The following is a 12,644-nucleotide window of genomic DNA, read 5'->3' on the forward strand; positions in this document are numbered from 1 at the left end:
TTTAAATTAATTTTCTCACATCTGGTAAAGAATCACAGACTTCAGTTTTCAAAGAGGATTTTAAATACCTGTTCTCTTAAATGCCTTCCTACTGTTTTCATGGAGAACTATAGCAACATCAAGGGTAGGACTGGAAAACTTTCCGCCCTTTTCCTTATAAGCAGATGTATCAACTACTGATACCTAGTCTTTATCAGAATGTACCTGCTGCCATTAAAAGCCAGAATTACTTCAGTTTTGTTTCTAAACCACTAGGCTATGTGACTATCCAAGCCCTGTCTACCCAGGCCAAAAATAAGTAACAGAATAATATATAACACTAGGAAAAAGTTGTCCTTTTAAACTCTTAAATGTGGGGGCGCCTGTATGGCTCAGTCGGTTTAGCGTCTGACTTCGGCTCAGGTCATGATCTCACGGTTCGGTTTGTGGGTTCGAGCTCTGTGTCGGGCTCTGTGCTGACAGCTAGCTCAGAGCCTGGAGCCTGTTTCAGATTCTGTGTCTCCCTCTCTCTCTGACCCTCCCCTGTTCATGCTGTCTCTCTCTGTCTCAAAAAAGTAAAAAACAAAAAAACAACCAAACAGAAAAAAACCATTAAACTCTCAAATGTGGAAATCTGTGGAGCTTGTGAATGTCTTTCACTGCTAAATAGATAAATATAAATATATAATACACAAAATATAAATATATAATATACACAGTATATCACATACTTATATATAGAAAGAAGTCTTAAGACTCTTTAACCATGAGAATCTTAGTCCATAAGGAATATTTAAACAAAGGTCCAGAAAACCCAAAATACTATAGAAATGCCTTTACCTGGCTTGAATAAGTTCCCATAGGTATTTGTTTTAATCTTTCAAAGGCTTTAGCTGACAGAGGAGAGAAAGCTTCCTGCGTGTGTATTTACACATGCAATTACTTATTTCAGGGAGAAGGTATTTTCCCTTTGTGAAAATCTTCTATTCTCAATGAAATGAACGCCTAACACAAGATTGCATTAGAATTTTAAGTTTCCTGACCTCACATTAGGATGCCCTCATAATTAAAAGTAGCATTTGGCACCCCTCCTCTGTCCTTTATCTTCCTAATCAAACAAGGTCTGTTCTCACATTTTTATCAATGTGTGACAATTAAGATTCTTGGAAAACATATTTAACATAGAGAGCTTTCTATTCTGAAAAAGGTATCTGAGAGGGAGATTTTATACAAAGAGGCCCTTTTCTTCTACTTAAGAGCCAGGCAAATTTTTCCGGTGGCAGTTCCAAAATAAAGGGACAAAAGGCTCCTTTCCTTCACCTAGAAAATCTTATTTGCAAGACTTGTTCCTCCTGTCCCTTTAAAAGTGCTTGGATGTGGTAAGAGGAGGGTCAGCATAAAACAAAAAAACAACTGAAGAGGAAACACTTAAGTCCAATGGAAAAAACATCATAAACATATATATGAATATATGTGTATATATATGAATACATGTGAATATATATATATGAATATATATATGCAGTAGGACAGTACTGGACTTTAGGGGTTGTTTCCGTAGTAAAGACACTTTTTTCTGTAGAAGCTTAGAAGCTTCTGTGGAAGCTCTAATGTCTTAGAGTCCAGATTCTTCGTTTGGTAGATACAGATCATTCCAGAGCACACCTTCCCCCTCCTGCCCAGCCGGCTCTGTTCCTTTTTCATTGTAATGTTGCAATTCCTCCTTTGTTTTACTCCCCACCTTAAAATCAGCCCTTCCTCTTTATCTCCAACTTCCTATCTTCTCTCCCAGAATGTTTGTCATGAATAGGAGGAAACAGTGAAGTCTGTTTTTTACTCTCCTCCCTTTCCCCCGATTCAGGCCATAATGCTAAGAACACTGAGGTTTAGGGGTAATGAAATCATTTTGTGGACAGATTGCAAGAACCTAAGTGAGGGAAGAGCTCTCTGATGTGGGTGGCTAAGATTCCACGTTCAGGCCCCAAGTCCATCTCTCCGTACCGGCTGGCCGTTGTTCAGGAGGTCCTCCTTGAAGCGAAGTTTTCGTTCCAGGTCTTGAATGACAGCATCCTTTGTGCCTTGAATCTCCTCATCAGAAGCTATTCGAGCAGTTCTATTGACCTTCTTTGGAAATCCCCTGTAGGACAAAAGCACAAGGCAATATGGTCAGTTGTCAGGCATTCAAGCTCAACAGGAGAGTACAATGTGTCAATGTATCCTGCTCTTTTCTAACTGTTACATCTATTCCAAATAATTATGGCAAGAACCATGAAAGCTGCTTGCAGTGTTCAGGTAACACTGATTGGAACCAGCTTTCAGAGAAAGTGGAAAGGCCTTAGGGAGTGTGTCTCAGTGGCCAGATACAGGCCGAGGATAGGGCACGCCTGTGTTTTGGTCCTAGGGAGGCAGCAATGTAACGTGAAAAGACAATGATTTGTAATCGGAGGTTGAAAATCTGGCTCTGCCTTGTATTAGGTTTGTAACTCTGGATAGTTTCTTAACATTTCTTATAAACAAATATACCATATATGGCTACTGAGAAGTTTTCAAAGAGAACATACTTCTTTCATACTTTCAGAAGTTCAGTCCTACCAGTCCTTTGTAATCAACTTATTCAACAACAGTGTCTAGCTCATTCTAAGCAAATATTGTTTGTTACCTTCCATTCTATCCTGATTTGATTAGAGGAGGCCAATGTTCTCAAAGGTCTGTTTTATACCAACGGTCCCTGGATGGGCTGCCGGTCCTGCTCCACCTGGTACACCCCAAGCCTCCTAAACCTCCCGGAGAGCCTAGGGCTCTTAGGGGACACCTCAGAGCTTTTCTTTCCAAGGGCAGCCTGGGCCATGTGAGTCAGAGGTCACTGCTGCTGGATGCTTCTTGGCTGGGGTATCACTTTTGTTGGTGCTGTAAATGATTTGCTTCCCACTTCTCTTCCTTTGCCCTCACAGAGCTGTGGGTAAAGATGCAAGAGAAAGAGGGGCACCTGGGTGGCTCAGTCAGTTGTCCAACTTTGGCTCAGGTCATGATCTCACAGCTCATGAGTTCGAGCCTTGAGTCAGGCTCTGTGCTGACAGCTTGGAACCCGGAGCCTGCTTCATATTCTGTCTCTGCCTCTGCTGCCTCTCCCCTGCTTGCTCTCTAGTCTGTCTCTCTCTCAAATATATAAAATAAGATATAAAAAAAGATGCAAGAGAAAGAGAATACTATACAATAGTGAAAACGAATGACCTGTAGCTACCCATATTGCCAAAGCTGAATTTCAAAAACATAATGTCAACTTAAAAAAAAAACCCAAGTTGAAGAATACATAAAACATGCTTCCAATTATAAACAGGCAAAAGCTGGGGCGCTTGGGTGGCTCAGTCGGTTAAGCCTCCGGCTTCGGCTCAGGTCAGATCTCACGTTCGTGGGTTCGAGCCCCGCATCAGGCTCTGTGCTAACAGCTAGCTCAGAGCCTGGAGCCTGTTTCTGGTTCTGTGTCTCCTTCTCTCTCTGCCCCTCCCCCTCTCATGCTCTGTCTCTCTCTGTATTAAAAATAAATAAAATATTAAAATATTTATCTATAAACAGGCAAAAGCTAAGCAGTCTTCTGCCAAAGCAGGGGTTCTCAAAGGGCGGTCCCTGGCCAGCGGCTTCTGAGTCACCTGAGAAACTTAGAAGGATTAACTCCGAAATTCAGGGTAGTGTTATCTCTTAGAGATAGTTGTGGATGCGACTGGGGAGGGGGACGTAGGGAACCTTCAAAGATACTACAAACAGGTATGACTTTTATTATTATTCTTTTAGACTCTATATATACATTGTATATGCTTTCTTATTTATATGTTCTATGATAAGACAGTTCTAAGTTTAAAAAAAGGTTTACTGCAAATGAGTCAAGGCATCCTCTGCCTGATAACCACTTTACTGATATGGTAGAAATCACTAGTAAGGATGGAATTTAACATTGAAGTTCACCAAACCCTCTGCTCGTAACTGTTTCACCCCAAAATGCTGGGACCAAGCCAAGCACTAAATATGCAAGAGAAACATGAGCATCCTGTAACAGCTGGGTACTCGGCCCTCATCAGTAATACCTGAGCCTTAACACCTGAGCGCCTCCTGTGTGTTCCCCTTTGCTTCCTTGCAGAACTTCCCCCCGAGTTTGCTGGGTGTTCACCCTTCAGTGTGCTTAGAGAGGGTGATCACCTTCCCAAACTCACGGGTGATGGACTAAGTTAATCTGAGTGGCCTCAATGTCCTGGACAGTGATTACTGTAGCCAGAGACATGCGATAGACCCCTGGCTAGTGAGACTGGGGAAGTGAGGGCGGGAGAGAGGGAGGGGCTCTAGCTAAAAATGTTTCATCTTTAAAAAGAGACACACAGGAAGACACGTCCAAAACTGCTGCAGCCACGCTGACCATGAGGGGCTAATGATGGCAGCTTGCCAGGAGACCCTGGCGTTTTCACCTCGTGGAACCGCCTGCCCCATACTAGCTGTAAACCATGTTTGTGCCTTTAATCCACTCGTAGTTGAGTCTTCTGATACCTGTGACAGAAACTATCCTGACAGCTTTTCTAGGTTCTTTCTTTCTAGTCATTTGTCCCAAAGCTCAAATGGGAGGGTGTAAAACATTGGTATTAAAGAAAAATTAAAATATTGTGATATCCTGTGTTTGAATATAAAAAATTAGGTCAAACTTTGTTGTATCCTCTTCACTGGGAATTGATCTTGAATTTTAAGGAGCTGGGCAGTGACGCTGTGACATATTAACAAAAGAGCCATAGGAATCGTGGTTTTTAACCTCAGTTTTTAGGACCATATAATTGGTTAACGAAAACGTGCATACTGGGCCAGCTTCCCTGAGCCGGAGCCGTTCTCCCTTCCTTTTTTCCTCAGGAAAGTGTCACCAGCCTTCGGGCTTCAGTGTAACATCTCCTTGGAAAGGAGGACCCTGAGCAGGTCTACCCATGTTGTACTGTACTATGTTTTCTTCATAGCACCTATGAGACTTTATTACTACATGTTCTTTTTTAATTGTCCCTTTCTCACCACGCCTCTTTTGTTCACGACCATGCCCTCCAAATAGCAGACCCTCAAATAACATTCATGGAACGAGTGAATGGATGCACCGTCTATCTTCACTTCTGACCTCTCCCTTCCCTCCTCAGGCAAGGAAAATTATGTCAAAGCCATCTGTGTAACCAAACCATATGTAGAAAGGCAGGCTCAGAACAAATACAAGTTACACAGTTTTGGGGGAGTAAGTTCTGCATCACTTTTGACTAAAGCCTTACATCTGAGCACGGGAAGAGGGAGGTTTTGAAGTCACCTGAAAGGCAACATTAACGCTAGCTCTGTGTTACATCACTTATCATTAGGAACACACAGGTTCCCATTATTATTTTAAATGACATAAACGAGTTGCACAACTACGTGACGATGAGCAGCCTCTGATGACAGAAGCTTCGCTGTGTTTGTGCAGCCAGAACACACTGAGAGCCGTGTTCTCTGCACAAGTAAGAAAGGGGCAGAACAGATCACCTAAAGAATAGAAACAGGGAACTGCTTTTTTAAAAGGTAGCCCGAGTCCCCCTGAACAAGTAAACACCTGTCTATTCACAGCAGAGTAAGTCCTGTTGCTTAAGAAGCATTTCTCAGTACACTTGACTCTTTAAGGGACCTGAGAACACCTCCCTGGGACATCTCATAGAGAAGCCATTCACCTTGGTTTGCATCCCTGCCACCTAGGTATTTTATGGTTTCAAAGAATACAATTAAAACTACTCTTTGACCCCAATAAAAACCCTGATCATTCTACATTTCTCTTAACAAGGTGTTTCCCTAAACGTATCATGATCAGAAGCATTAGAGGAGCATTTGCTTCATCTCTACCACCTGCTATTTTCAAGACATTTTCTTTGACTCATGGAATTTAAGGTACACATATTTTCTTGGTTCTGAACAATTAACATGAAATCAAATCAATCAATTGGAAGGTTTTTAAATGTCTAACAGTCATTGCACAAATATTTACTGAGCGTACAGCAAGGCACAATGCTAGGCAAACATATCAATACAAATTTTGACAAGTCTGAAACTCAATAGTTGGTTTGTAAGATAAGCGATTGTGTTACCTGATGACATCTTGGAATTCTAGGCAGTAGAAATTCTATACATAAAAGTGAAAAACAATAATAAAACCTTCATCACTGTAGTCCCAACACGATTCTATGTGACAAAGAGAAGACAGCCAAATCCCAAGGTGTGGCCTTTGATCTCAAGGGGCTGATAATCAAGTTGGAGAATAAGTTAAGGAACAGACTAGGTCGTACTAGTTCTAGGTGTCAGGGGAGTGAAAACTGTAGAAAAGAGCACTGGCTAGAATGACTGCAGAAGACTCTGTGAAAGAGGCGGTGTCCAGCCATCTTGGAAAATGATGAGGATGTAGACAGAGGGAGAGGAGGAGAGAAGGAATTCTGAATCAGCATGAATAAAGGTGTAGAAGGGAGAATTTCTTATTTTTTACTCCCTAAAACACTGTGGCTTGAGCTAGTTACTTAACGCCTATGTGCCTCTGTTTCCTCCTCTGTAAAGTGTAAAATGTGGGTATTATTAGCATGCACCCCTAGGGTTATTAGGAAAATGACATGAGCTAATACATACTGAGTACTTAGATCATGCCTGGCATCCTAAGGGGGCTCTGGGGAGGCCAACAGAAACTACCCAGTGTGGAAGTGAACCACAGAGACGAAACTGGCCAAGGCGAACAGGATGAAAAACAGAAAGGAGTTTAAAAAGATGCCAAGAACGCTTGCCCAGATTCCAAAAAGGTGCAAATAACCTTTATTGATGGGCTTTTCAGTGTTCAGCTGTGTTCTAAGTGCTAGCAATACCATATTGAATACCATGTTTGTTTTCCTATAAAACTAAGGGACCGAACTCAGAAGAGTTCCATTCTATGGTGGGGCTGGCAGAGAGAGAGAGGAGATAGAAGAGTGAAAGGTAGGGCAGAGCAGGAGGTGGTCAGTACCATGAAGGGACGGGGGAGTGTGAGTGGATGACTCTGTCACACAGTGAGGTCAATCACAGGTCCGAGGAGGTGACAGAACCATTGAGGCCCAAGTGGCAGCGTGAGGACCTACAGGGAAAGAGGGTGGTGCGAAGGTGTCACGGCCTGAATGAGCCTGGCAGGGTCAACAGGGCACCATGAACCCCGAGGAAAGAGGGCTAGGATACTCTATTTCTCACCCTTGTTTTAATATGGAACCTTTACTTTTTTTCAGAGTATCTCATTTGGACTGATGTAATTCAGAAAACACTTCAAGCACCTGTGTTAAAAACTGAGCATAGAGTTAAGGGTTTAGTATATAATGTTAAAGTACAAAAGAAAAATGGCAAGGTTTTGAGGCAGAGCTTTGGCAACTGAGTTTGTTTTCCTGTAAGACAAATTCTGCATTGGAGCCTAATGTAAAATGGCTGTGGCTGGTTCTCCCAAATGGAACCAGTTCGGATAAATGATGAGCAGCAACTCACTAGGAAATTTTAACAAGAGGATTTGATGACAAAGAGATGAACTCCTTTCATGATGGTTTGGACAATTGAAAATAAAAAAGCTTAAATGCTTATTCAACGTAAACTGTTACTAAAACCAGAACTCTTCACAAAAACCAATCCTCAGAAGCATATCTTAACCAGTAAATAATTCATGCAAGCCTCCCACACCAAATATAAATACTTCTGTGTATACACAACTCAGCCCAACTGTGCAAAAAATATTACTGATCTGTTTACTCTAGCTTCAACAGTAAGTCACTTATTTTAAAATAATATTCATGTGGTTGGGGGTAAAAACATCTTAAACATATACACATGCGTCTGGAAGGTAAAATCTTCCAGATTCAAACACCACCAAATCCTGGGAGGGTTTTTTCCTTTTCTTTTCTTCTTGGCTACTGAATAATCTTGACCGCTTCCTGCGCTTGATACAACTTCTGGAAGTCCTCTTATTCGCCTCTTCTCATATGCAGTTGATACCTTAGAGTAACTAAACTCTACCACAGTTCAGAGGAAGCAAAATCGTTAACACGTTGGCATTTAGGCATCCCTCATATCCAAGAATGTAGTGTGTGAATATATAGAAGAGCCCGAGGTACCCAAAATGAGTTTTTGTATATCAATTCTACTTTTTCTCACTGAATTCTGTGACAGAGCCCAAGCTGGTAAGAGGACACGTGGATAACTTGAGCTCTTAAAGGAAAATAGGTGACTTTATAAAAACATTACGTTCTCTTCACATTACCTTTTGGGTTCTCTAAAGCATATACTCACACACATGTTCACACACATGTACCTACTCGGTACAGAGCCATCTGAGATGAGCAGGTCTGATTTTGACCTGTTCCCGGGGCAGACATTTCAACAGAATCATCACCAGTCACAGCAGAGCCTGAGGCCTTGCCTACTAATTTGCTAGGAAATACTTGCTCAGGATTGGATGCAACTTTCTGGGCAATCCTCTAGGATACTAGACACTAACGAACCCACTAACGAGACTCTGGGAAGGTCCTCAACCCTTTGGGCCCCTGCCTCTGACGGGGAGCGGTGAGGCCTGTTGTCTGCAAGGCGGGAGAAAGACAGGAATGAGATAATGTCTGCAGAGTGCAATGCAGCTTTTGTCTTTTCTGTTAGTTACTATCTAACTACTGTCTTGACTTGAAAACTGCCTAAAACGTAAATAAGTCTTTACAAAGGTTTCTTAAGACTTTAGGGGATTTTGTTTTGTTGGTCTGCAGACGTTTTCTTTAATCAAGAAATAGCAGACATCAGATTTAACTGAGATCAACCTGGGCAGTACAGCCAAGGCTAAGTCACTCCCTCTTTGCTTAGGCTTATCCAGAACCCTGGGGAATCGCTTCACCTCTTGGTGCCCTCACTTTGCATGTAGAGTGATGACAGTGTCCCCACCTACCTGTTCCTTATAAATCAGAGAGAAAGACAAGGACAATGAGATAATGTCTGTACAGAGCTGGGCGCCTTCCGAATGAAAGCCCTTGTTAATACATCCACATGAGAGCTCTTATTGACACACGCTTTACCTTTGGACAAACATGGGTGTCACTTCAAACCAAAGGCCTCCTTCTATAAAAGCAGCAACTGAGGGTAGGAAACACTGCAGCGCTGGGGGTGTGACACGCCCTTATGAGAACACATTCTAAGAATGCGAAGATGGGCAAAAAAATGCAGTGCCGACCAGTGCCAATCTTGTTCTTGGGGACAGTTCTGATCGGATTCACCTGGAGACCTGGTGCAGCTGCGCAGAGACCAGAGAGACAGACCTGCTGCAGGATTCCTGGAGGGCATTCCCAGGTCCTCTGGATTCCCACCATCTTGCGGGGCTGATTTACTGTGTCGAGGAACAGGCTGACAGCGGTGGAAGCTGTAAAACTATCAGCAAATGTGAGGGGAGCATACACTAATTTTATCAAACTGCAAACGGGCTTCTTCTAAGGCATCTTTTCTCCCCACTGTCTCCATCTGAAAGATTTAGTCAACTTAACATTTGTGTCTGTCAACAGCTTTGTGAAGCTGCTGGTGACCCCAGTAACCCTGGGGAAGAATGGGGCTGTTTGAAGAAAGGAAGGCACCAGGGGAACTGGATGTGCAGAAGTTTCCAAACCACAATCAACCAACAACCAAATACTGTTGTCAAGAGTCTGACCACAGCCCACTGTCACTGGCCTCTTTGACCTTGTGGTCTATCACCGGCATCCTAGGCCTTTGTTTCCTGACTTGACCTCTGCTACCCAGACATGTGAGAAACAGAACCTTATCTCCACAGACTATTTAAAAACTTAGTGCATGACCTTTCCCGGATTAAAACAAAGACAATGCTAAGCACACAAACAGAATAAAACAACTAGTATGCAACTGATGATTAAGAAAACTAAGTTAAGCGACATTTACATGTAAGGTTTTGGTAAAACAAGGCAGGAAAAAAAATTACCGTATTTCTGCTTACTGAATCATGTGTAATCAATCTACCTACTGGCACTCGATAAATATGGCAAAACCATTCAACTCGAGAAATCCTACATATAAGTGAAACTGATTTGCTATCCGAATCACAAATTCCCAGTGAAGCATAAGTGAAAGTAATTTAAAAGATTCCTTTGACAACAGCTTGCCAGTTCTCACAAGTTCAGGGATGTCAGACATTCTGTCTTCGGCAAACCATTTGGATTATTGTGAAGGATAAACAGCTACCTTTTCATTTTTAATTTGGAATACACATGGGGGGTCCCACAAAATACCAGAGGGAGACACACGTTCCAAAAGCCGCATGTATCGAACTGGAAGAATGCATTCTTTAGGTATGTGTGATTTATTAGCAAAAGGAAAAATTCCTTGAAGACAAAAGGGTCACCAGATATTAATGGCTTATTGGGCTGGCTCAGAGCTAAAAATCTGTAGCCCAGCATGGCCTTTTATCTTTGGTGCCACAATATCTACCTTTGGGTACAGTTTTCCACATGGTCCACAAAAGTAGCATGGCTTCTCCATTAATTTTTAAGAAATAGCAGGAGCTGCTAGAGTTTTTAGTGGTAACAATTACATGATATTTTGTTCCATAAAATTAATAACGGTGATACTTGTTGATAAGAAACAAATGTTTCTATTACTTGACGTAAGCTTTTAAATTGCGGACCTTCTTAAGAGAACTTCAAAGGTCAGAATAAATTATTATTTCTACTTAAGGTGATAAAAGGCATGACAGCCCAATACCTTTGAGGAGAAATATTACACTGATGAGTACTTATCTTCCTGGGATGCAAGATGTGGTCATTTCCTAGTAAGAGGGACAAAACAGTGCCCTGCACAGACTCCCACTTTTGGATTCTAACAGTGAACTTCTTTGCGGCAAGATAATACTTCATTTCCTAGCAGCCAAATAAAAGAAAACAGAAAAGTAGGAGAGAAATATAAGCTTTTTCAGGCAAGTTGACTCACTCAACTTTCAGTAGAAGCCCATTATCACATTACTATACAAACTCTCCTCCTTTATTCTACATATTTACATATTCTTTTGACTGAGGTTTTTCTAAATAAGATTTGCGAAGAAGCCAGGTTTCAAATACAGAATTCATGTAACCAACATTTACAAAGTGTTTATCAAAACATGATCTTGCTAACTGAAGCTCCTTTATACACCAAAGTCAAACACAGCGATGCTCATCTCTAAGGTGGTGTCAATACACCCCAGAATGGAAAACTTCTTCATATGAATGAAAATAGCCTGAATTAAGGTCTTCTCATTCTTTTTTTTTTTTTTTTTTTTTAGAGGCGAGACTGGGTGCTAGCGAAGGGAGGAGGGGCAGAGTGAGAGGGAGGGAGAGAATCTTAAGCAGGCTCCACGCCGGCATGGACCCCAACACAGGGCTCCATCTCACGACCATGAGATTGTGACCTGAGCCAAAGTCAAGAGGCGGACACTTAACCGACTGAGCCACCCAAGGGGTGCCCCTCATTTTATCCTATAAGAGGGTTTCCTTCTCTGATAATACTGGGATTCTGGGAGACTCCAGGTAGGATCTGAGTTTATTTCAGAGATGTGGGAAATGGCTTGACCTTTGCTGACATGTACTTGTCGGTGAAATGAGTATGTGCTAGCTTCTAGTCATCAACAGTATGTGCTAAACACTATATGGTATGTTTCTTCTTTTGAAGGCTTTCTTGTACTCCTGTAGATGTCATTTTATTTATCCTCATGGATTTCCTAGGTAAAAGACTTCAGACGGCTGCCCCATCACTGTGTCACAGGGAAGACAGGTATTTACATAATCTGCAAATAGAAACACTGGGAGGGAGGATCCATGTGTTTTACGCAGAGATTACTGTTAGGGACGAACCGGCACCGTCACTTCCGCACTACACTGCACACGTCCTCACGCATGTGCATCAATTACACAAGGACACGTGCATGTTTTCCTCCCTTCCACTCAATCAATACATCTACGTAAAACCTGGCTTTTTAATTCTGTTCACTTCGATATTTCAAAAACATGAAGTGTATACTTAATAACCAACCCCTCCCCAGTTATTTTAATACTGATCTGAAATATTTAGATAGTGTGTTGTTTAGAGCACAGATTTGGGGTCAGACAGACATAACTCCAATCTCAGTTCAGTGGCTAACATGCCCCTGAGCAAATCCTTTCACTACTGGAGTCCTGAGCCCTACGTGGGGCAAGGACACCTCTCAGGAGTGAACCAAATGAGGTAACATACCTGAATTGCTTAGCACGATGCTCTATATGGTAGCCGACGCCACCATCCTCAAAATTAACAGGAACACTGCCTAGACTTTGGGTCGTTTCTGAGGAGAATCTAGTATTGTTTAATGCAGAATAGAAAGTACTGACTTGGTAAGGTGGCTGGGCACGAAGAGCTTGGTAAAGCTGCTCTGGTAAGAATTTAAACAGCGGTTGGAAGGAAATTCGTAAAAACAGCCCCGGGTACCCCAGGGTTGCGGATCAGTGGGCGCTGGGCGCCGCCCTGCACGCTCAGGGGGCGGGCAAGCGGGGGCGTGGGGCTGTCACTCACGCGGGCGTGACGCCCTTGGGCAGGCCCAAGGCGTTGACGGCCACCGGCGGTGGCTGCGACGGCAGCAGGGCGCTGAG

General features: G+C 42.5%; 1 protein-coding gene across 3 annotated transcripts in view; it reads right to left on the reverse strand.

The window, feature by feature from the left end:
* The window catches only part of LOC115291477 (palladin), a 40,890-nt gene extending 28,252 nt beyond the window's left edge, over positions 1 to 12,638 (reverse strand). For 2 of the 3 annotated variants that reach the window (XM_029938962.1, XM_029938959.1), the window contains exons 1-2: positions 12,568 to 12,638; positions 1,981 to 2,116 (exon numbers count right to left, since the gene is read on the reverse strand). The gene's annotated coding sequence lies outside the window, so the exon portion shown is untranslated. Of the gene's footprint in view, positions 1 to 1,980; positions 2,117 to 12,567 lie in introns of those variants that run through there. The other variant, XM_029938953.1, reaches the window with a different exon arrangement.
* Positions 12,639 to 12,644: the final 6 nt, after the last annotated feature.

The sequence above is a fragment of the Suricata suricatta genome, chromosome 1 (genome assembly GCF_006229205.1).
Source record: "Suricata suricatta isolate VVHF042 chromosome 1, meerkat_22Aug2017_6uvM2_HiC, whole genome shotgun sequence".
Classification (NCBI taxonomy): Eukaryota; Metazoa; Chordata; class Mammalia; order Carnivora; family Herpestidae; genus Suricata; species Suricata suricatta.